We start from the raw sequence: 24878 nt of genomic DNA on the forward strand, positions 1-24878 counted from the left end.
GGACTCGCTGCTCCTCTGCCATCGGGGGTGAACCCCAGAGGTCTAAAGGCCTTACAGTTGTGGCAGACGGATGTGACACACATCCCTGAATTTGGCCGAGTCAAGTATGTGCATGTGTCTATTGACACTTTCTCCTCAGCTGTGTGGGCAACTGCTCATACTGGAGAGAAAAGTCGTGATGCCATTGCCCATTGGAAATTAGCCTTCTCGGTCCTGGGGGTGCCAGCCACTGTGAAGACCGACAATGGTCCTGCCTACGCCTCACAGAAGACACGGCAGTTCTTACACCTACGGGGTGTTGTCGCTGTTGAGCAGCTAGCAGAGTAATGAAAGCACCAGTTCTCAGTGGCAAGAAGGAATGACCTTTATTGTTTTGATTTCATCACATATATAGAGTTCTCAAAAGTCACCCAGATTGGTCAGTCAGAAGCCTTCCCCCAGGCCTGATTGACCAGGCCTGCACTGTCCAAGTTCTGGGACACTGTTCCAATAACATCCAAACTTTATCTTTATTTATAAAATACAAGAAGAATTCTCGTGGGAAAAACCTGTGCTAGCCACAGCGTGTAGACCACGCATTCGGTATTCCGCATTCTCCTACTGGCCAAGCCATTGTTGAACACGCTCATGGTACTCTGAAGCGTGTCTTGGAAAGGCAAAGAGGGGGAATGCATGGGGAAACACCACAGAGTCGATTGGAAAAAGCTTTGTACACAATCAATCACCTTACAGTGCCACCAAATTCGAATAATCCTGTGATTTTGAACCATTTTCTCTCATTGCAGTCGTCAGGCGAGTTGCGTTTGCCCTGGGCGAAGGTATGGGTACGGAACCTACTTACTAACACCTGGAAAGGCCCACATGAGCTTATTGCTTGGGGTCGGGGGTATGCTTGCGTTTCCACAGATACTGGGGTACGATGGCTGCCTGCAAAATGCGTCCGCCCTGACCTGCGGCTCCCGAGACAGAACCAGCAACCTCAAAATGACAACCAGAATGCAGAACACCAACCAAGTGATCCTTCTGATGATGACCAAGAAGCTGGTCCATCCACAAGCAGAGACTGAAATTTATTTATGGAGTCAGAAAGCAAGGACTTTGAATGCATGTTTTGTTGAATTATAGATTTATATGTAGAATTAGGTTTTATATATGCTCTATCTAGGGTATTGCAAGGGGCCTCTTTGACCATCTTAATCGGCATCTGGTTTGGGCTCTGTTCGGTGGCTGGCCACTGCCGGACAGACCCCTTGTGTTTCAACCAGGTTCTGTTTGGTAACTGGCCATTACCAAGCAGATCCTTCATGCTGATCCACTGAGGCTCACAAGCAATGCCTTCTGTTCTTAAATAAAAAGGGGGAGCTGTGGCTAGCACAGACCTTTCCCGTGAGAATCATTTTCTTCTTCCTGTGTTTTATAAATAAAGATAAAGTTTGTATGTTATTAAAAACAGTTTCTCGGGATGTGGACAGTTCAGGCCTGGCCAATCAGGCCTAGGGGGAGGCTTCAAACTGACCAATCTGGGTGACCTTTGAAAAGTCTATATAAGATGGAATTAATAAAATCTTCTTGATGCCACTTTGAACCCGGGTCTTCTCACTCTGCTAGCGGCTCAACAGCGACAGGCTTGCATTGGAAGAGACCTTCAAGATCATCTACTTCCAGCCCCCCTACAGCTACACTCTCCAGCTTTCTTGTAGCCCCCTTTAGGTACTGGAAGGTGCTCTAAGGTCTCCTTGGCACCTTCTCTTCTCCATGCTGAACAGCTCCAACTCTCTCAGCCTGTCTTCATAAGAGTGGGGTTCCAGCCCTGTGATCAACTTAGTGGCCTCCTCTGGGCTGGTTCCAATAGGTCCATATCTTTCTTGTGCTGAGGACCTGAGCTGGATGCTCTATTCCAGATGGAGTCTCACAAGACCAAAGCAGATGGGGAGAATCACCTCCCTCGACCTGCTGCCCATGATGCTTTTGATGCAGCTGAGGATAGGGTTGGCTTTCAGGGCAGCAAGTGTGCATTGCTGAGATATATAGAGCATCTTCTCTATCAACACTCCAAAGTCCTTGCTGGAGTGGCTGGAATTCCTTGTTGCTGTCCTTCAGGTGCTCTCCTGCTGAACTGTGTTCCCTCTCTAGACTCTGGGCATCTCTTGCTGACTCTGGCTACTGGTATGAGTGGGATGGCATGTCATAACACCCATCTATTTTGTTTTTCCCATTGCAGAAACAGGTATATCAGGAAAGGGCACTTGAAAATGACAAAAAAGAGAATTCAGATAAATTCTGCCATAAATTATCTGAAATTCAGATAACTTCTGCCATAAAACCTTTAATAGCAAACAGGGAATTTTCAACACAGAACTTTGCCAAGGATCCCCATGACACACTGCTGAGAAACGGAGGCTTGACAATCCAATATGAATTTACCACAAGCTGCAGTTTATTGATTTACAGCATACAATTTTATAGTGTAGTTAACTAACTCATGCATATTCTGTAATCATACAATACTATTGGTTATATACTTCCACGCCCTAAGTTTGGCTACTTGCCTTAACATGTATCTATGTTTACCTATAGTGCCTGATTTCTACATATTTGTTACCAATTAACGCATTCTAGACGGCCCCCACGACTCCTATGTTGCAGAAAGTCGTGGTGACCTTAGATCACTGATTGGACGAAGGTATCTAATTAATAGTTGGCTGAATATGGCTATTGTTAAGAAGCGGCTTGTTAAGAAGCAATCTATCTACATCTGCATGTCCCTTCTCTAGAAGCCAGCTTTCCACAATTCCCCTGTTTTCTTTACGCGTTTGTGCGAGCCAAAGCTGATTCACTGTCTGTGATAATGATTTTTTCAAACATTGCAAAGCACAAGGTAGAATAACAGCTATGCCAACAAGGACAAGTAAAATCACTAATCCTACTTGCAAGATATAGCGAAGCCATCCTGTTATACTCCAGTCACCCCATGGAATTCCGAATAGGCCATCGTCCTTTTGCACTGTTATCTTTGCTGTATGCTCCTTAAGCCATTGAAGTTGTTTATGTATTGACTCACCATGATTGCTAAGGTTGAAACAGCACATACCATCAAATTCATCACAGCCGTGCCCCTGAGCAAGCAGCAGAAAATCTATAGCAGCGCAGTTCTGCAGTATGGAATGCCTTAAGCTATCCATGTCTGCGGATAGCTTCTCTATTATTTCTGTAGTAACTTTTGACTGCTTGCTTACCCAGCAGGCCAATCTCCCTATGGTTTTTAATGCATGTGCAGTGCCCACGTGTGGTAAAAGGGAAGCAAAAACCCGAGACGGTTTATTCCATAGGCCTACTTCATCATTGCAGTTTGCATCCAAAGTAAGACTGCGTCTCTTTCTAGACCGCATTAAATTGGCTGCAGTGGTTTTATTCATGGCAAGTAAAGTGAGTTTGCCCAAATAACATGGTCCCCCATAAGCACCTTTCAGAACTCCCCGCCATGCACGGTCTCCACAAATGAGAAATACACCTGATGGAAGGGCAAGGGCACTTTTATTGGCCCAAATTTGTATATAACCACTGCCCCGGCCATAACTTCCATGTGGACCACATTGGGCAGAGATGTTAGCATATTCTGTTGTATGGGGAGTCAACCAGGTGCTGTTAGGAATCACTATGGGGCTACCAAAAGTTATGCAGCCTGTTTCATTGCCACTTGCATTAAGAGCTCGGCTCCCCAAGAGATCCAACTCCTGAGGATCCCATGGCAATGAGGTATTAAGACCCGACAACAAGAGAGCAGTACAATGGCTAACATTGGCAGCTCGTGAGCAGTTGTTAGTTGAAAACCGTGCAAAGCTAGTATTATCAAAGCCTGGGATACCAAGTAAGCATGTGCGAAAAGGGTTAGTGGCTGATGCAAGCGCAAGGCAAAAAGCACTACTACATGTTTGATTTGCCCAGGTGACCCACAAATTTTTCCTGGGCTCAATTGAATGGAGGGGATTTTTGGCGTTTGCATCGGTAGCATCTGCCAGAACAACCCCTAACATGCACAGTATGTACAGGAGCAAAACGCCTTTTAGTGCGTTCCCATTCATGTTCTCTGATAACCCAATACTTTGGGATCCTTTCTAAAGCCTGATCGGTGCACACTGCTCTCAAAATTTGAGACCCAGAGTTTGATGTTGCCCAATTTACTGCATCTTGGGCCTCCCAACGTAACCAGGCTATAAATTTTTGCTCTTCAGATTCAAACAATTGCAAACCTTGCCAATCAGGCAGCCCTGTAAATGCGGCTAAAGCTTGTTGCAGCCTGTTATGTGCAAAGTCAATTCGAGTTATGCATGTATTAATGCAAGCCAAACAGCAAGTATTATACACTTCTTGATGGACCCACCACCGTTTCTTACAAATACCACACTTAATAAGTAACCATGCCTGACACCACAGCTTAGCACAATTTCTACAAGGGTATCTATTCAGGTAAGGGCGTACAGAGCCTAATCTATTTATAATATCTCTTAATTCTAATAAAGTTTGCCAACGCTCGACTGGAACCCCAGCTCGCCGCAAGATAGGATCAAGGGCACAATGTAGAAGCCAGATCAGTCGTGGTGTTTCATCGATCGGCGGTATCGGGGGCACCTGTAGCCGTGCCAGGTTGATCAAGTGCAGGCTTCACCCAGCGGCTAGGAACCCAAAGGGGGCCTGTGGAGGAAGATACACAAAAATAACCTCTGCCAGAATATATGACCTCTACTGGACCCTCCCAGATGCCTGTTTTGGGGTCCTTATATAGGACCTTCATGCGTGGTACCGGTGGCTGTGCCACTCCCTTGTGATGAATTAAGATAGGTGGTAAATCCTGATCTCCAAATATACACAGATGATTTAGTACAAACAGGGTTTTAGAAAGCCTTTCTCTACTATCTGAGACCTCCTTATGTTTTGCCAGGTAACCCTTTATTGTTGCATTTGCTCATTCTACCATTGCCTGCCCCGTTGGGGAGTGAGGAATTCCTGTAGTATGTTTTATATCCCAAAGTTGCATGTATTTTTTCACCAAGGCACTACAATAAGCTGGTCCATTGTCTGTTTTGATAGCTTTGGGTTTGCCCAATACGGCAAAGCAACTAGTAAGGTGCCTTATAACATCCCGGGCTCTTTTGCGGGGCTGTAGTGTTGCCCATATCATGTGGCTGTATGTGTCAATGCAAACATGGACATATTTTAATCTACCGAATTCAGGGAAATGTGTTACATCCATCTGCCATAACTCATTAGCTTGTAACCCCTTGGGGTTCACTCCCATACCCAAACCAACACCCTGGTTATGAAAACTACAAATAGGGCAGGCCCGCACTATGGCCCTGGCTTCTGCCAGTGGAATTCCAAAACCCTTATGGAGACCCCTTGCATTTTGATGAAAGTTCATATGTGCGTGGCGGGCCCTCTCAAAGGAAGATACTGGAGCTTCCGCCACCGCTACCACTCGGTCCGCTCTGGCATTGCCTTCTCCAAGGCCCTCTGACCACTGATGACTTCTTATATGCAACACGGCATATGGGTCAGTCCTTTGGCCAATGGTGCATTGAAGCACCATCAATAGTTCCGCTAGTCGGCGTTTTTGCACATCCTTAACCATTGCTTCCTCAATTCTGTTAGCAATGTCTGCGACATAGAGAGAATCTGTGACGATGTTAACAGGTTGGTCTATCCAGTTGGTAAAGACCCAGACCACTGCTGATAGTTCCAAGGTTTGTAAAGAGTCCTCCGATGTTGCAGGAATAATTTTGTGTCGCCATTGCTTCTCCTCCATCCACGTCGCAGCAGCTTTACGGGAGCGTTTGCCAGCATCTGTATAGACAGTCACTGCTCCTGAAAGCGGAGAGGATGACCGCAATGGCTTTATTAGCCATCGGTGATTAGACATCCATGCCAGCGTAGAAGGCTGGAGAGGTCGGATACTGATGAGGGTTCCCTCTTCCAGCAACGCTGCCTGAAGATCCATAGAATTTTGTAAGTACCAGTTCAGGTCATCCAGCTTCAGTGGTACTTGTATTTCCCCTGGCGATGTTCCTTGGATCTCCCTTATCCTTTGGTGGCCACGTTTGATAAGATTTGCCATTGTAATTATGTTTTCCTGAATCGTTTTTCGTGGTTGAAGGGGTGGTGCTAACCATTCCAGCACCAAAACATTGTAATCCTCATTTGTAGTAGGGGTATTTTGCCCCGTTTTCTTTTTATGCTGAGTGATGGCACCCAAAAGGTATTGAGGGCCAGTTAGCACAGTGATATTTAGTGGCACATCAAGTAGACGACGCGATGTATGATTTTGTACAACACGTTCTGAGATAGTCTGGATCGCCGCCTGCTGTGCTGTAGAGAGGGTGACTTTTGTAGCTGGCTCAGTGCCTTTCAGTAGAGGCCGCAGGACATTTAACAGTTCATTAGGAATACCAATGACAGGACAAAGCCATTGTAACTCACCCATCAGTTTCTGAGCATCATGTAGGGTTTGGATGTTTGTGTGAATCTGCAGTTTTTGAGGACGAACCTGATGGTCTGTTATAGTCCATCCCAAATATAGCCATGGTGATGTGTTCTGTACCTTTTCAGGGGTGATTGTAAGGCCCTGAGCACACAAGTGATTAGTCAGGGTATGTAACTGATCTGCGGTAAAAGGTGCGCTCTGTGCCAGTAATATATCATCCATGTAGTGATAGATGATTACTTCTGGCCAGGCCGTCCGAAGAGGCCTGAGAGCAGCATCCACATAGAGTTGACAAAGTGTCGGTGAGTTCCGCATTCCCTGTGGTAATACAGTCCATTCAAAACGTTGTGCAGGTGCCTCACGGTTAATTGAGGGTAGCGTAAAAGCAAAACGCTGCATGTCATCTGGATGTAGTCCAATGGTGAAAAAACAGTCTTTTAAGTCCACAACAAGTAGAAACCATTCATCTGGTAGCATGCTGGGATTGGGGAGCCCTGGTTGTAAGGTTCCCATAGGTTGCATCTGTTCATTTACAGCACGCAGATCATGGAGCAGTCTATATTTTCCAGATTTTTTCTTTATAACAAAAATTGGAGTATTCCATGGACCAGTAGATAAACGCAAGTGTCCCTGTTGGAATTGTTCTTGTATCAAGGAGTGTGCTTGTTCCAGACTTTCCTTTTTCAGAGGCCATTGCTCCATCCATATAGGTTCATTTGTAATCCAGGTGAGACGGATGGGGAAAGCCCATGCAATGGCCCCCTCTAGAAATGCGATTCCGATGTTAATACAACTCCCATTTGGGCCAAAACATCATGGCCTACTAAAGCATTTACTCCTGGGGGAAGTGGTAACAACTGTACCACACAGTCCACAACTTTGTCATCGATGGTAATTTTTAAACGTGGTGACCGACGAGCCATGGTGATACCTCCTACACCAGAAACAGTAGCTCCAGATGCATATGCTGGCCAGTGAGCAGGCCATTTGTTTTCATCCAGTACCGTGACATCAGCTCCAGTATCCAAAAGTGCTGATAATTGTATCCGATGGCCAGAATATTCCAAAGATATCCGTTTTTGTGGACGTTGCTTCAAATCCACTGTTAGCATAACCGCAGGGCCTGTGGAGCCAAAACCTCCTGCTCCTCGATGAGGCCGGCCAGATGGACTTTGAAGTAACTGTGGTATAGGGACGACTTGAGCAATTTTAGATCCAGCAGGAATATGAATAGGTGGATGAAATGTCCGAGCCATAATGTCAATTGTACCCTGAAAATCAGCATAGATTAATCCAGTTAAAATGTCCAGTCCTTTCATGGTTGCAGATGAACGCCCGATCAAAAGTGCACCAACAGCTTGCCCTTTGATTATAATTGGTCCTGTAATTCCAGTAGGTATCCGCTTGGGGGAGTTATCCACCAAGGTAACATCTACTGCGGTTGCCAGGTCCACCCCGAGGCTCCTGACGGTGGTTGGTTGCCAGGTAACTGGCTGTAAGGAGGCTGGATTGGTTGGTTGTAAGGCGGCTGAAATTGGGCGGGTGCTACTATTTGTGTCATAGCGCAGCCCCCTTTCGCGCTCCGATTCCCGTTTCCCTGGGGTCTCCGACAAGCTGCAGAGCTGTGTGACGGGGTCTGGCAATGAGAACACCATACTGCTCCAGCAGTGCAGTTTTGCCGTAAGTGCCCTGGCTGTCCACAGTGAAAACAATGGAGCTTTGTTTTTCGAGTTGCTGGAGGTGGCCTTGGCTGCCGGAGGGGGGCTAGTGCGGCGAGAACTTGACTATGAGAGGTTTCTGCCTGTGCTTTCAAGCCCTTTCCTAGTTCCTCAATAGCACTGACTAACATAGCCTGATTGCCTGTGGGAATCATAGTAGCCCTTTCTAAAAGTTCCTCTATAGACCAATTCCCTGACAAAGTCATTATAAGGTTTCGGATTGAAGCATTCCCATTCTGTAATATACACTGCTTTAATATAGCCCCCTGCATGTATTCAGCAGTTCCTGCTGTTTTGATCGCTGTTGATACCTTATCTACAAAGGACCCCAACGGCTCATCCCGTCCCTGTTTTATAGACATGTAGGACGGAAGACCACCAGGTACCTTTAACTTGTTCAAAGCTTGTCGAGCCAAATCCATAGATTCTCTAATCCTTTCTGGTCCCACGAATGCCTGAGCCTCACTTCTTAGATAAGGACCTAACCCCATCAATTCATCCAGAGTAACCCCATATAGTGGGTCACCTTGTTGGCGATTTAGACCCACCGACTCCTGGCAGAATGCCTGCCAATGAGCATTGAACAGCAATTGTTGATGTTGAGTAAGTATCAATTTAATAATGCTTTTAATATCACAGGGGAGCAGAAGTCCTGACCCCCAGATATAATCTAACATTTGTTTACTGGGTTCCCCCGTAACTCCAAACTCACTAACAGTAGCTCGTAACTGTGATAATAATTTCCAATCTAAAGGTGAAATACTAGCAGTAAACCCCCCCGGCATTCGGTTCGAAAACTACTGGGAATGCACTCAGCATGTCAGTGGCAGCCTCTAATTCCCCCTCCTGTGCCGCCTGTGCAGCAATCAGCTTCCACATAGCTTCACGCTGATTCACAGACCCCAGCCTGACCCCACCGGGAGCAGCCAGACTCCCAGTAAGTGGGAGATCGGGGCCCCACAAGCCAGGTGACTGAAAAACTGCCCTGTGAGATACTGGGTCAGAAGACTCGATCGGAGCGGAAGGCTTCACCGCATCCTCAGAGGGCTCAGCAAATGGATTAGTAGGGGGAATATGTACTGTGTTTGTTAATGGGGGGAGCGGCCACGATCGCTCGTTACCTTGCCCTGAGGTAGACGGAGGAGGTGGACTCAGCCGCTCAGAAGCAGCCCTAGCCACCCTCTGTTCTGCCTGATACTGATCCAGAGCATTACTAACTATCTTCCACACTTTGCCTAGTTTTTTTCCAACCTTATCATCTTCAAGAATAGCATCCCTCAACTTATCTCCTACTTTCTGCCATTCATCATGGTCAAAAATGCTGTTAGGGTCAATAAAACAACCTTTAGCCAACCCCCATGCTGTCAACGCCACTAAATCACTCTTTATTTCCTTAACCTTTATCCCCCGCTTTTCTAAAAAGCATAATAACAGGTCAGAAGTGGCTTGCCTCTCCATTCCAATTCGCGGAACTGCGCACTCACTTTTCACCCTCCGAGGTTTTCGGCCACTTCTCTTGTCTGGTGCGAGATTTTCACCTCACAAGTCCGGCAGTGTCCAGATCCCGTTCTGATAAAGGTCGTCCTGTGCGTGCGCCCCCACTGCTTTGACCCTTCCGGGGTGATCGGAGCCAGATGCCTTCTCAGCCGTGGTTAAATCATCTCCCAGATGGATCCAGCCAAAAGGGGTGCGAGACCCTTGGACGTCGGGGTCACCATTATGCTGAGAAACGGAGGCTTGACAATCCAATATGAATTTACCACAAGCTTCAGTTTATTGATTTACAGCATACAGTTTTATAGTGTAGTTAACTAACTCATGCATATTCTGTAATCATACAATACTATTGGTTATATACTTCCACGCCCTAAGTTTGGCTACTTGCCTTAACATGTATCTGTGTTTACCTATAGTGCCTGATTTCTACATATTTGTTACCAATTAACGCATTCTAGACGGCCCCCACGACTCCTATGTTGCAGAAAGTCGTGGTGACCTTAGATCGCTGATTGGACGAAAGTATCTAATTAATAGTTGGCTGAATATGGCTATTGTTAAGAAGCGGCTTGTTAAGAAGCAATCTATCTACATCTGCATGTCCCTTCTCTAGAAGCCAGCTTTCCACAACACACTGTCACCATCATGCACAGTTTTACAGGACACTGGTCTATTTTACAACCTATAACTACTTTCTTTGGACATCTTTTTTTTCTTCCCTACATGTTCAATTTCCAGGAATGACTTTTGCATAGAAGCATGGTAAAATAAGCCTGTAAGGGACTTGACTCTGAAAGCTGATGTTTCTAGCCCTCTAGAGAGTATTTGCTAGTCAAACAACAACAAAAAGACTTGCTATTGAAAATCCTATCACAGATACCTAAATCAAGCCTGGGAGCTAATCCGATTAAGACACTGCTTGCTTAGTTCACTCGAATAACAGTGTAGACACCAGATTAAGGACTGCAGCCTTAACAGTGCCACTGAAATGAAGGGCTGGGAGTGAAAACAACCCATGGCCAAATTCAACAGACCATAGAAAGCCTGACCCAATGAAGCTTCCTTGCTTGAAAGAAACAAAAATACAAATGCTGCTTCCAAAACAAAATCCACAATCTCTTTCCTCATTTTACCCTGTTAAGTTAAAAGAACAATCAGGTTTGTGGTTGGTAGTAACATCATGCCCCATGTGTCAAGCCTAATTTTTATCAACAAGCTCCAGGTTATAGCACTATAAATATGAGGTTGCTTACAAGCTGTCACTTCCTGTCTTGCTTTGAAAGACAGGTGTCTGCCAAGGAAGGAGGGAACCTCCCTTGGAATGGAAAATATGACCCCCATCCCTCCTAATTATTATAACTTTGAAATTAAGGGGCTTTCAGGCAAAGATTGGGAAAAGGAATAACAGCTCTTTACTAGTATGTATATGTATAATAAGGCAAAGAAACAACAATGGCAATAACAACAAACAGAAGCAGAAACCCAGCAGGGGCGCTGTTGGGCTCCTGGCCAGGCAGGGCAGGTGCGATGATTCCCCCGCGGCAGCAGGGGGCGCTGTGGTGCGAGCTCAGTCACCTCTTCACACGGTAATGGTGGGCACGCTGGCAGGAGAGATAGAAAAGGGGCTTCCTTTACAACCTCACAGGGGGCAGCCAATCCCAGTGCCCCTCTAGATGGCGAGATGGGCTGTAGCAGGAATCCCGGAGCAGAGTCTGGAACAGCAGGGGCAGGCACACCTGGGGTAGCAAACAAAAGGTAGCAGAAACTCTGCAGCTGTAGCAGGAGCTGCGGGGTGTCCTGGCAGGCACGAAGTGCTGGGTTACAGTGTAGCGAAAAACCCGGAGCAGTGGCAGAAAAATGGCAGGGCTGGGCAGTGGCAGCCCGGCTTCCAAATGCAGCCAGTAGAAGCTCCCTCGGAGGGGGAGGGGCTCAGGGTCCCGGGTTTTCCCCTGAGGCACCCGAGTAGATGGTGAGGATCCTTTCTAGTCAGATCAGGTGTTAATAGGGTCCCAGTTCAATAGCTGCTTTTACGAGCAAAAGCTTCACTCACGGTAGGAGAAAACAGCAATGGGCTGGACTCCACAGTGGCAGTGAACCCTCCTGCCGTAGCGGCAGTACGATCCTGAGACCCCGAGAGTGAGAGAGAGAGAGTTAGGAGCTACACCCAGCCCCTTCTCCCCAGCTCAAAACCTCGCGGTATCTCTGCCCCTCCAAGAGAAAACCCCTCAGCTACGAGAGTGTAGCTGCACCCTTCCCCCCACTTTGGCCACTTCTTTTGTCTTTTAAGAAGCAGTTGTTATCATCTCTTAGCAACAAATGGGAGAAAATTCCCCAAGAGAAAGAACGAAAAAATCCTAACCTCCAAAATTTCCTCATGCCAGTCTGTTGCCAGTGTGTCAATAGAAATCTGCTTCCAAAATGGTGACATTGGGCTGTGTGGGAACTAACAACTAGCCTACCTCAGCTCACTGCCTCAGCTCATAGGCACTGAATAGACACAATCCATTCATACCCTTGAGAATCTTGGTGTCTACACAAACAAGAAATAAAAACAACCCAGAGAGAAATTTGTACCTGTTTGAAGGAGGTTGTTGTTGTTAAGATAGTGTTCTAACTATAGGTAGCCAATGAGTTAGAAATGTAGTAAGTTAGGAGCCAATGGACATGTTGCGCACATGCTATAAAATAGTATAAGAGAAACTCTGTAGTAATAAAGTATCATCAGCTCTTTTTCCTCCATGGACTGAGTCGTTGTCATCTATACGTTAGTGCTGCATCCACCTCAACAGCGACAGGGCTGTACAATAGCGGCAAGCTTCATTCTCCATAAGCTTTGGGGTCAGAGGTTGCAAACTGGAAGGGGTCATGTATTAACATAGTGCAGACTTTCATTTTCTGTAAGAAGATGGAGTTGAGGTGGCTTGGCTGGGGCATCTCCTTCAGATGGAGTCCATAGTGAAGACCTGGATGTCACGTGGGTTCCAGTACAGGGCCACAGCAGAGTTGTAGACCAAGGACCAAACATAGGGGATGAAGAACTCTTCAGACTTCTCCTCCTCCACATATTTGAACTTCAGCTCGGAAATTCTGCAACAAGAAACTGAAGTCCAATGAGGGAAGGTTTGCACGTCTATTTGCAAACATGCAGCCCATGTAAACACTGAAGAAAGATGTCTGGTGAAAATAATAATGAAAGGAACTGAACTGTTAGACCTGAAAGAAAATATTTATGGGATAAAAAGATAATTTACAATTTCTTCTTTTAACTGAATGCGATATTAGCATATTGTATTCAAACCTTTTACCAATGGTCACTCTCAATTTGCCTGTTAACAAAGACTAAACATGTGAGTCCTTTACAAAGCACAAAGATTTTAAGGAAAACTGTCATTTTTAGCAGCTCCATAAATGTGGGAACTGACAACTAGTCTGCTTCAGTTCACAGACACAAAATTGAAACAATCCGCTCATACCCGTGAGAATCTTGGTGTCAACGCGAACAAGAAACAAAAACAACCCAGAGGGAAATCTGCACCAGTTTGAAAGAGGTTGTTGTTTTAAAGATAGTGTTCTAACTATGGGTAGCCAATGAGTTAGAAATGTAGTAAGTTAGGAGCCAATGGACATGTAGCACGCATGCTATAAAATAGTATAAAAGAAGCTCTGTAGTAATAAAATCGTCTCTTTTTCCTCCATGGACTGAGTCGTTGTCGTCTATACGTATGTGTCAAGACCGCCTCAACAGCAACAAACAAAAGTTTTTTTGCTTGCGCACAAACAGCCCTGTTTATTGCAGTTTTCAGCTCCTTAGCAGGACAATCCTTTGTAAAGACGATAAGAATAAACACAGTCTTTGATATGTTTTCAGGAACCAAATTTTATTGCAAACTGACTTTTGCCATTTAATTCTCAAAGCCTTTATGTATGTAGAGGTTTGCAGGAGAAAAATGCTCTTCCTCCAGGAAGCGAGGAGGGAAGCATGTCTAGGACCTGTGGGTGGGCCACTGGGGTCCAGGAGGCCACTTCCAGTTTTGCTACAGGTTCTTCTGTACTTTGGGGTAGGTCATTACCTTTGTGCCTTGGCTTTCCCATTGTCAGGAAAATTAATCCACAAATACCAGAGGTTTATGTCCAAGAAGGAGACAGAGGAGTCCTGTAACTTTATTCATGAATGAAAGGAGAGGTCATGGGCATTTCCCATGGGGTCTCTCAAACTGCTAGAGGACACAGCCTCTTTTATTTTATTTTCCCGGCCCCAAGTTCTCTCTCTCTTTCCCCATTGGCTGAGGTACTTGAGAGGTACAGTCTTCCTGGAAGGCCTAATGCAGACCCCCTTAATACATATCCTCCCTTTCTTCTTTTTCTTATGTCTCTGTTCTTGTAGTTTATTAACACAGTTTTGGGCAAGTCAATCAGTGGAATTCCTATTGAAATCCTTCCCATTGTTTCTTCTATCTCTCAGTATGGGTCTTATCTTACCAGCCTTTTGTTTGTAAAGATACTCCCTTATTCCTTTCACCATTGCTGAGGAGCATCACTGTGGCAATGAGAGTGCAAAACCCTGCAAACTCAACAGCAATGTGTCACCCATCTATCCCACTTCAGCCTCTAAGACTACAACTGCAAAACCTCAGCACATAGACTGTATTGCCCATCCACGTAGATACCTTTTCCTGCTGGAACTTACAGGCTAGACAATATAGTTTTCATGAAAGCCCAGTTTTTCATCTTTAAGCAAAGCACTCCCAGAATTAGAGCACATCAGATGCGCCAACAAAGCCCATCCTAACTGGATAGGCATGCTGCAACCTCAATTTTCCAATTTTCTAATTTTCTAATTTATTCCCTCCCAAACCAGTATATACACTGTAAACCCACTGTATTCGTTCTTGGTAAGCGTGTGTTTTGGGGAAGAGCTGAGCCTACTTTTACTGTGCTCTTTATTTTATCCACTTCTTAATGTTGACTGTGTCAAGAGCTTGACAAATTCTCAGATAAAAGCCACATTACAATGATCATTGGGGTAAGATAAAACACAACCCATTTTATTATTTATAAGGTTGTGGCTAAGACTAAGAATAAGCTTTATGATGTGACATGATCAGAACAAGCACAGTAATGGCTAAGAAGCCTCTTTGCCTATTAATAATTAAGGGATACCTTATCGTATTTCTTGAGGTCACAGTATTGTTTCCTTGCGTTAGGGTACAAGACCCTTCTGAATGGAACAGTCTCCTTTGAAGGGGCATTTCTTGGCTGCTTGGCTTTCAGGGTTATGCATTTAATGTCTATGCATTCAGGTTATTTGTATTCTTGGAGCCAGGAAACATGGAAACTTGTATAAAACATAGAAAATATGTAGGTGTGGCACTTAGAGACATTGTTTAATGGTGGGCTTGGCAGTGCTGGGTTAAGGGTTGGACTTGATGATCTTAGAGGTCTTTTCCAACCTAGATGATTCTATGATTCTACTCCTTCCTTGTATTGCTGCTGTTACTAGAGCAGATTTGTGCAAATAATGAGCATACAATTACACCAAGCCACAAAGGTGCCACCTGCATTATGCTTTACGAGGAAGATGCCTCCATGGACAGCTTCATCCAACCCCAGGTGACAATGTGCCATCTCCTACATGTCTCCATGGACAGCTTTTTTGGCTTCACTCAACCGCGGCTTTGGGTGACAATGTGCCATCTCCTCCACTGATGAGGATGTCAGTGTCACCTTCCAGTATGCTCCAACATTCTTGAGCTGACACAGTTTGGCTTATGTTGGGGTCAGGCCCTTCACCACAGCTCTAACTTAGCTAGATGCCAATATTTAAACTGGAAGGAGCATTTTGGCCATTGGTGTAGCTGTCATTTTACTTGATTCTTTTGGTAGGTTAAACCTCATCCCAATCAAGCCTTCATGTATATTTTTATTGCTATTTTTTTTAAGAACTGATATTCTATTCTGCTTATCCTCAGTGTAATCTTCCCCACTTCCCTCCTGACTTGTGGTCAGAGTATACAGGAACATGTTCCGTTCAACATTGCATCAGCAGAATGAATGGTTATACCTCATGATTAAACCACTGCAGCATTTCTTAGCAGAGAAAAGCCCTTACACAGCTATCATTCTTAATCCCAAAAGTGGCTGTGCCCCAGTACTGCAGCCTGTAGCAATCCTTCTGGAATGGAAGGGGAAGTAAAGGGGATCAAAGACGCTGATTTGAGTTTAATTAAATACAGATAACTTTTTTCACCTTCAGGTCACCGATTATAGCTACTGGTTTTGCAAACACTCATGGCAGAAGACTGGCACCATTCAGGCTCTTGTGCAGCTTAAAAACATGTTGGGCTTTAAAACAGTAGGTAAAATTGTATTAGAAATTCCAATAGCTACATCTGAGATGCTCAGCTCTTACTATCCCATTATCTCTCAGCTCGAAGGACAGCATAAAATAAATCAGATAGCATTCATATTTTCCAGCAATGAGTCATGCATTTATTTTATTATTAAACGATGTCGCTGTTGAGCAGCTAGCAGAGTAATGAATGCATCGGTTCTCAGTGGCAAGAAGGAATGACCTTTATTGTTTTGATTTCATCACATTTATAGAGTTCTCAAAAGTCACCCAGATTGGTCAGTCAGAAGCCTTCCCCCAGGCCTGATTGGCCAGGCCTGCACTGCCCAAGTTCTGGGACACTGTTCCAAAACATCCAAACTTTATCTTTATTTACAAAACACAAGAAAACCTCTCATGGGAAAAACTGTGCTAGCCACAAAACCTTTTTTCAGACTGATCAATGTTGGATATATTGTGATCATACCATAGTAAATTAATAATCACTTTCAGATTAAAGATTCATACACAACATATGCTTTGAACAGTCTGCAGGTTTATCTTGGAAATGTAGACAAAGACAATGAGACTTTTAAGGAGAGCTATAATACATGTTGTTATTACATATGTACAATTTCAAATGTGTCTTTATAAAAATAAGGTAAGTAATGGCAGGAGTGATGGGTTTTTTATGGTCAACCTGAATAGTGGACCAAGGATAGCTCAGTGGAATGCTAATGTGACACATTATTTGACTTTCAGGTCAGTAATTCAAACCCACCTTCTTTAGATGACTGCAATGTTCCATGGCTGTGTGGTTCCTATTTATTCTTATTCATTAAAAATGAGAAATCCTAGAGGCCCAGCATGGAATAAATTGCACCATCATAAATCCTGCAAGATTTACCATGGTAGTCATACACTCTTAAGATAAAAAACTACCCATACTGTTTTACTACTAGGGTGCTCACTGAAAACATAATTTGTTAACATTCAAAATCACCAAATTTAAGTCACCTCAAAAAGTTTCTGACTTATCACACTAACTTTTATATAATTTATAACAGCAAGGGTTAAGCACCACATAAAAAGCTTGACCAATGTCGGGGAAGATGAAATAGGAAAGCCTTATAATTGCCTTTATGATTACCTGGCAAAAGATGCTGAAAACAAGCTCTGAGTTACTGAACAACTAGAAAACAATGGTATAGCCGACTGAAAGTAATCTCCTTGATGAAACAATACCCTCTGCCAGCAGGCAGGTCCAAGGGTAAAAGCAGACCCCGCCTGCTTGGCAGAGGGTCCAAAAAGCAGTTTTTTAACATCGCGACGAGAGGGAACTCACGGCAGTCTCAATATGAGATATAAAGTAAGCTCCATTTTATTTCACCAAACGAGAAACTTATATACTGTTACAGAAGTTACTATTCATAGTTACACACACACCTGCAGTCTGCTCTCACACATTCAGGGATCCTCCTGTTAACTCCCTTATTCTTTTCTCATAACACTTCTGACTCCCTAATCTTTCTCATGACATTCTTCCCACAGCTCAGAAACACAGCTGTGGTTCTCAGGCGTCAGCTCTTCAAAACAACTTTCACTGAGGCCTGGCTATGCTGAGGCCCTGCTCAGGTTTATTAGCATAAATTTTGCTGGAAAACTGCGTTTTCCAACAGTTTTTAGAGTTTAAAATATAACCCTGTATGGTAATGCGATGATTCTTATAGGTTGTATGTAAATGTTGTAGGATTTGTAGCTTGTTCCAGATTGGTTAATGAGAATTAGAATATTCAACACAGAAGATGATTTATTGTATTGTAAATGGCAGCTTGCTCTCTTACATCGCTCTTGGCTCTTGCATCTCTCTCTCTCTCTCTCTCTCTGGCTTCTCTGACCTGCTTTGAGCTGCGTCGTGCGGCTCCTGGCAGGTCTCCTATACCCACGCTCTTTCACAATAAACCCCCATGCTCTAAAACCTGACTTCAGAGATCTCTCGTCTCCATCCCATCCTCATAACCAAATCCCACAGAATTCAATCCTACAACCAATGCAAAAAAGCTATAAGACTTTTGATGGGTTTAAATGTTTAAATTCAGCTCTTTGCCATTTATCTCCTGTGTGTATTGCTTCCAAATGAGTGATCAGGAACCTTCACCATGTGCTGCAGACAGACAGGAGATGACACCATATTAATGTTTCAAGAGAGCTATAAACCAACCAGGTAACAGGAGTCTCAGGGCACTCCCAGCAAACACTCCAGCCAGCACTGGTGAGGGTTTTAGCACAGTTAACAAAATTCCCAAAGTGGCACTTGTAAGGCCCCAAAAAACTTACTCAATGAGACTTTTAAAAAGGGCTTACGGTTGTTCATGTACTCTGAGTTAGACACATGGGAAAAATACCAACAAGATATTTTCAAGAGGTCAAAACAACAAAAGAACTTTACTGGCAACTTCAGAAAATCAGAGAACTTTGGCAAAAGGTTTAGAGCAGCATTCAATCAACATAAAACACCACAAAGTATTAACTTAGCCTATTAAACTTAGCAAACTCCAAGCTTGTCCAATTTTAAGTTACTCAAAAATTCTGAGAAAAGGGAATTAGAAGAAGAAAGAGAAAGAGAGAAAGACAGAAAAGATATAGAAAATAACAAATACAGCTTCCACTCCTGGTTGCAGTGGTGTTCAGCTGATAGAAATTCTAAGAAGAGGAAGGGTCAAGACACATGCTTGCCTCATGTTCTGCTTTAAATACCCCTTGGCATTCCTGAGCCTTTCTCCCAGGTGGGACTCCCCATCATTTGGCCACTCAGGAGCTGGTGAAGGGGCTCCAGAGGCTGGGTGTGGAGCATTGCCTCCAGTGTGCCAGTGATTGGCAGCCACTATGGAGCTGGGATACAGGCCCGGTGGGTGGGGTGTACGGGGCAGTACATTGCCTCACTAAAAGCAAGGCCTGATCTGCCTCTTCCCCCACACACGCACTCGAAGAAATGTTTCAAGCCAGCAATCCCTCCAGTCTCTCACAGCATGTCAAAACAGCAATGCAGAAAACCATTTTCTTCTGCTTTGCTCCTGTTGTGTCTAACTTAATCCTGGAAAGACATTTACTCCCTAGCTAGTGACACTCCAATGAACCTGATCTTTAGCACAATCTGAAAAGAGGGACCACTCTAAGGCATCTTAAGTGGTAGTCTTGATAATAGAGGAAAAGTCTTGGCATGGGATAAATCATCCCTTTTTTTCCTTTACAGCCCTATTGATTCACATGGATGGTGTTGAAAGATGGAGCACCTCTCCTATGAGGACAGGCTGAGAGAGTTGGGGCTGTTCAGCCTGGAGAAGAAAAGGTTCTGAGGAGACCTTAGAGCACCTTCCAGTACCTAAAGGGGCTACAGGAGAGCTGGAGAGGGACTCTGGACAAGAGAATGTAGTGATAGGACAAGGGGGAACTGCTTCAAACTAAAAGAAAGTAGATTTAAATTAGATATTAGGAAGAAATTCTTGACTCTGAGGGTGGTGAGGCACTGGAACAGGTTGCCTGCAGAAGCTGTGGGCTGTCCCATCCCTGGAAGTGTTCAAGGCCATGTTGTATGGGGCTTTGAGCAGCCTGGTCTAGTGGAAGGTGTCCCAGCCTGTTGGGAGGAAAGGGTTAAAAGCAGAAGAATGGTGAGGAGGTGTGGCAGGACACCCCCCTCCCCCTTCTCTCTCTCCCTGATCGGTCCCAGGAAATGGATGGCTCAGATTAGGTTGATAGCCTAATCAAGGGCTACCTAGTGCTGGCGACTGAAAGTCTGAAAAGACACTCCCCTGTGGAATGCAGAGAGAATGTGAGAAAATTTTCAGTGTCTACAAATACACACTTTTATCCTATAAAAAGCTCATGAAATCTCAGAAAGGTAGAAGCTTTCTACATGGACATAAGAGCGTGAAGTAAGCCTCTCCCCAGGTCTGGACGCAGCCCTGTGGTTACTTCCCTGGGATTGAGTGAGGACGCTGATGTATCTCCAGCTCCAAAAACTGGATTTGGTGAGATCATTGAGTTTCCTAAATTGTATTATTCCGGCTAACTTATAGGTACCTTTCTTAACTTGCATTTCAGCTAGCTCAAGCAAGCATCTCTTAACTTGCATTATAGTTCAAGCAAGCATTTCTTGCAATTTTTAACTATTTTTATAGTTCAAGCAAGGTTTTACCCCATAATTGCATTTTTAGCTACCATAGTGTTGCAATTATGTATTCATTGTGTGTCTATGTGTGTCAATCTGTTCTATGTTTGTATGTTTGTTATGTTCTGTGTCAAATAAATGGTATTTTTAGACAAATCGGCCAGATATCAAAGAATCTTGCGAACGGGACTAAGTCTTGGGGAACTAGCTATCTTAAAGTCTGTCAAACTGCACAAACACATAAAACTCCTCTCTCCCATGCAAGACAGGAGGATGGTAGATTTGCTCAAGTGACCTTGCAGCTGGGAATGCCAAGGCCTGGAGAATATCAGTGTTGGAAACCCTATATATCATGCCTATTGCTGTTTGTCCTTGTCCTAGGTTGCAATATAGATGTATTTAAGTATTCTATTACCACCAGCTATGGGCCGTTAGCTGCTATCACCTGCTAATGACCCACCCCGCATGACAGGCAATGGGCCATCAGGGACCCACCGTGTGACTCATGGACTTATCCCATTGTGGGATGCTCTGCCCAGGAGGGAGGAGCCAGGTGTTCCCACGTGGATATAACCTGGCCTTGGAACTGCCTGAGCTAGCCCTGTCTACTGGGTTCCCAGAGGACAAGAGCTACCACTGGATCTTCAGCTGGAGACTAGACCTTCGCAGGATCACCGCTTCAACTGGACTACTTCAGTTAGACTGCTACCACCACCCCAACAGGGTGTTAGGTTGTATCTGACTTTGTCAGTGCTTTTCCTTGTATTATTTCACTTATTTTTAATTTCAGTATTGACTTGTGATCTCCCACTGGTTTGTTCTCAAACCAATACAGTCCTCTGTTTTGAGAAGTAGAATTCCTGTGTAGAGATAACGTAGGTGTTTGAAGAGACTTGGAGGAACTCTCATGGACATGCTTGAGTTCCCTGTTTTGGGAGAGAGAAGATCAGAGCTCAGAGATCATAAAAAGCTGAGAGGACATCATAGCATGGTGCTAAACTATGAGTGCTCGGGCCCTGAACAAACAGGTGCAAACAGCTGGTCTGCCACCCACTAGCATGGACTGAGCCTAATGGTGCCTGCATTCCCGCTTGTGTCTCCACCTGGGTGTTGCTTTGGGATCATCTGGTTAGCGAGGTAATGAAAAAAATTTACTCTTTGTGTTAACATTGGGTTAAAATGTTAGTTAAAAATAGGCTTTAGGAATGGGGATAGGTAAGCACTGCATGTACGGGGCTCAGTGACATGATCACAAAAATTGCTTAGAAAATCGGGATTGTTCCAGTGAAATCATGCCCATTAACACCTGCGAAATAAATCAGAAACACTGCGGGAGAAGGCGGGCTTAAAGTCATGCTTGGGGGGGAAACAATAGAACAATGTTAAGTTGATTATTAACATATGATCATACCACTGTTATGTAAGGGAAGGTATAAAATGTATTCGCTTCAGATCCATGTTGAAGTCAGATTTGGGTGGATGTTACCCCGACTTCCTGAGCTTGAGAATAAAGGCACCTGCATATAATCATTCAGTGATTATGTGTTTTCCACGCTAACATTTTGGTGACCCAGGTGGGACCCTGTGAGCACTGCTGAGGACCCTGCGACCTGATCACGCTCCAGCCAGCACCAAGGGATTCTCGGGGAGCCCATCGTGCCGCGACCCTCTGCCGCTCACAACGTCCCCTGGAGAAGGTAAGGTGCCTTTTAATGGTGGTTTGGTTGCCTGCCAGTAAGACACAGCGAAAGCTACACTTGGTTGGGCTAAGGAATTCCTAGTGGTATGCCCAGGCGCCACTTGTAAGACAATTGCGAAAGCATTGCAGGGTCGGCAAGTGGAAATGGAGAAGCTTAAAGGGATTTTGGGCGGCAATGCTACCATATCTTGTAATTCTCCTTTGGGGTGCTTGTTAGCACATTGGAAGCAAGGTAATTTTGGCCAAGGATTGCGTAAGGATACGCTGATCGAATATTGTAACTCTCGGTGGCCAACATATATTTTGCAGGCTGGAAAAAGGTGGCCTGAAAATGGTTCTTTGCAATCTGACCTGATTTCTCATTTGTTGTCGTTTTGTAAGCATGAGGAAAAATTAGATGAAGTTCCGTATGTTGATTTATTTTTCTGTTTGCGAGAAAACCCAGACCGGCTGTCGGAGGGGGGTCTAGTTTCTGCGGCGGTTTGCGATGATAAATGTCTGGCTTGTGTCCAAGGGAAACATTGTCTAGAACACTTGGCATTGAATGAGAGCTTATATCGGAAAGATATATTGGAGAGTGATTTACTAGTGGTTCCTACAGCCCCTAGGGGGTCTAACTCTGCCCCTCTAACCATATGCAACCTAATATACCTACTCCTCCTACTGAAACTGATCTCTCTACCCCCCCGGTTCAAAGACACCCTTCCCCCCCACCCACGCCTGCCCGAGGATACCTCCCTCCCCTGCCTACACCTGCTCATCCTCCTCCCCCACCTACGCCTCCTCAGGGGTACCCACCTTTTCCACCCACACCTCCCCGGGGCTATCCTCCCCTACCACCCACACCTTCTTCACCAGCTTATAACAACCCCTTTTTACCCTTGCCTGTAAATAACCACAGTTTAGTTCCGGTACAGAGATATGGGGGAGGGGGTGCCAAAAGACTAGACAGCAGTGATAGTGATGATGATGAACCAATAGCCCATCATACCCATTCCAGACTGACCTGGCCTAGGATGGGAAAGGGTCTACCGAGACCTGGTAAACAAAGGAGAACTGTAATTGCCCCTTTGAGACAAGGGGTGGGGGTGGACGGACCGGTGTACATCAAAGTCCCTTTTTCCCCAGGAGATTTGGTTATATGGAAACAGTCAGCTGGAACCTATAGGGAAAATCCTGATAAGGTTGCTAGGATAGTGAAAATGATTATGAAAACTCAGAATCCGGATTGGGATGACATCCAAGTAATATTAGATACCTTAATGGACTCTACTGAGAAGGAAATGGTACTTAAAGCAGCCAGGGAATGGGCAAGAGAAGACATTCGCCAGGGGCGGGTAACAGGAAACCTGGACTATAATTTTCCTACGGAGGACCCATTGTGGGACCCTAATGACTCATCTTGAATAGACATGATGATGCTAAAGAGATACCAAGAGTGGATTACAATCGGAGTTCAAAATGCCATACCTAAGACTATGAATTGGGCTAAATTATATGAAATTAGACAAGACAAAAAAGTATCTCCTATTGCATTTTTAGAAAGACTTAAAGAAGCGGCCAGGAAATACACTGACCTACAAGTAGACACAGAGCAAGCTAAAATTCAGCTTGCCCTTATATTCCTTGGCCAATCACAGGATGATATTAGGAAAAAAGTTACAGAAATTGGAAGGGGAAGAGTTAAGAAATCTGGACAAATTACTTGAAATAGCTTGGAAAGTTTATAACAATAGAGAAAGAGAGGCTACAAGGCCGTGGCAGCTCTTGGCAGTAGTACAAGGAAATTCAAAGGAGAGGGGGGGCAGAGGTCGGAGTATGGCAAGAGGGGGGTTTGGAAGAGGTCGGGGGGGGGAGGCCATTAGCTTTTGATGAATGTGCCATTTGTCACTTACCTGGGCATTGGAAAAGAGAATGTTCCAACTGGTTCCACAGGAATGCTCAGTTCCAGCAGGAAGAGGTTGCCAAGGAGATGGTATTAGAGGACTCTGTGGCTCAGGAACCGCTAGTAACTTTACAGTTAGGAGAAAAAGCGGTGAGATTTCTAATAGACACCGGGGCCAAATATTCAGTTTTAAATGATCAAGAAGGGTGGATCAGGGATAAATCTACTACAGTAGTTGGTGCCACAGAGAAAGAGGAAAAACGGCCATTTCTGCAACCCCTAGACCTGTGTTTTGGAAACAAAGTATTGACTCATGAATTTTTATATGTCCCAGAATGTCCTCTTCCACTTTTAGGAAGAGATTTACTGGCAAAATTGGAAGCAGTGATAAGTTTTGAGAACGGTGAGTTATTAATGAGAATTCCGGAGTCAAAGATGGGAAAAATCTTAATGATAAAAGAGAAACCAGTCTCTGCAATCCCAGAGGAGGTGGAGAATGCCATAATTCCCTCAGTATGGGAGACGGATATACCTGGAAAATCTAAGTTGGCACAGCCAGTACATGTAGAGTTAAAAGAGGAAGGAAAAACCGTACAGGTAAAACAATATCCCATAAAACCAGAGGCCCGACAGGGGATAGCAAAGACTGTTGATAAATTCTTAAAATATCAAATTCTGGAAGAGTGCGAATCCGAATACAACACTCCAATATTTCCAGTAAAGAAACCCAATGGAGATTACAGGTTAGTACAAGATCTAAGGGCAATAAATGAAATAACCAAAGACATTTATCCAGTAGTTGCTAACCCCTATACATTGTTTGTTGCTGTTGAGCTGCTAGTAGAGAAGAAACCCGGATTCTCAGCATGGCATAGAAAAAAGGAACTTTATTATTTTGAATCTAACCTATATAGACTTTTCAGAGGTCACCCAGATTGGTCAGTCAGAAACCTCCCCCTAGGCCTGATTGGCTAGGCCTGAACTGTCCAAATCTTGAGACACTGTTCTAACAACATCCAAACGTGATCTTTGTTTATAAAACACAGAAGAAGTTCTCATGAAAAAACCTGTGCTAGCCACAACTGTTAACATCTGTAAAAGAGAT

The 24878-nt window shown here is 44.5% G+C and overlaps 1 long non-coding RNA gene and 1 pseudogene across 1 annotated transcript in view; both read right to left on the minus strand.

Annotated features, from left to right (window-relative positions):
* Nucleotides 1-24878, minus strand: part of LOC146425341 (uncharacterized) — a 413168-nt gene that overhangs the window by 11612 nt on the left and 376678 nt on the right. The gene's annotated exons all lie outside the window — the stretch shown is intronic.
* On the minus strand, nucleotides 7911-9075 carry LOC146425342 (endogenous retrovirus group K member 113 Gag polyprotein-like; annotated as a pseudogene).

The sequence above is a fragment of the Lichenostomus cassidix genome, chromosome W (genome assembly GCF_008360975.1).
Source record: "Lichenostomus cassidix isolate B80296 chromosome W, HeHo_3.0, whole genome shotgun sequence".
Lineage (NCBI taxonomy): Eukaryota > Metazoa > Chordata > Aves > Passeriformes > Meliphagidae > Lichenostomus > Lichenostomus cassidix.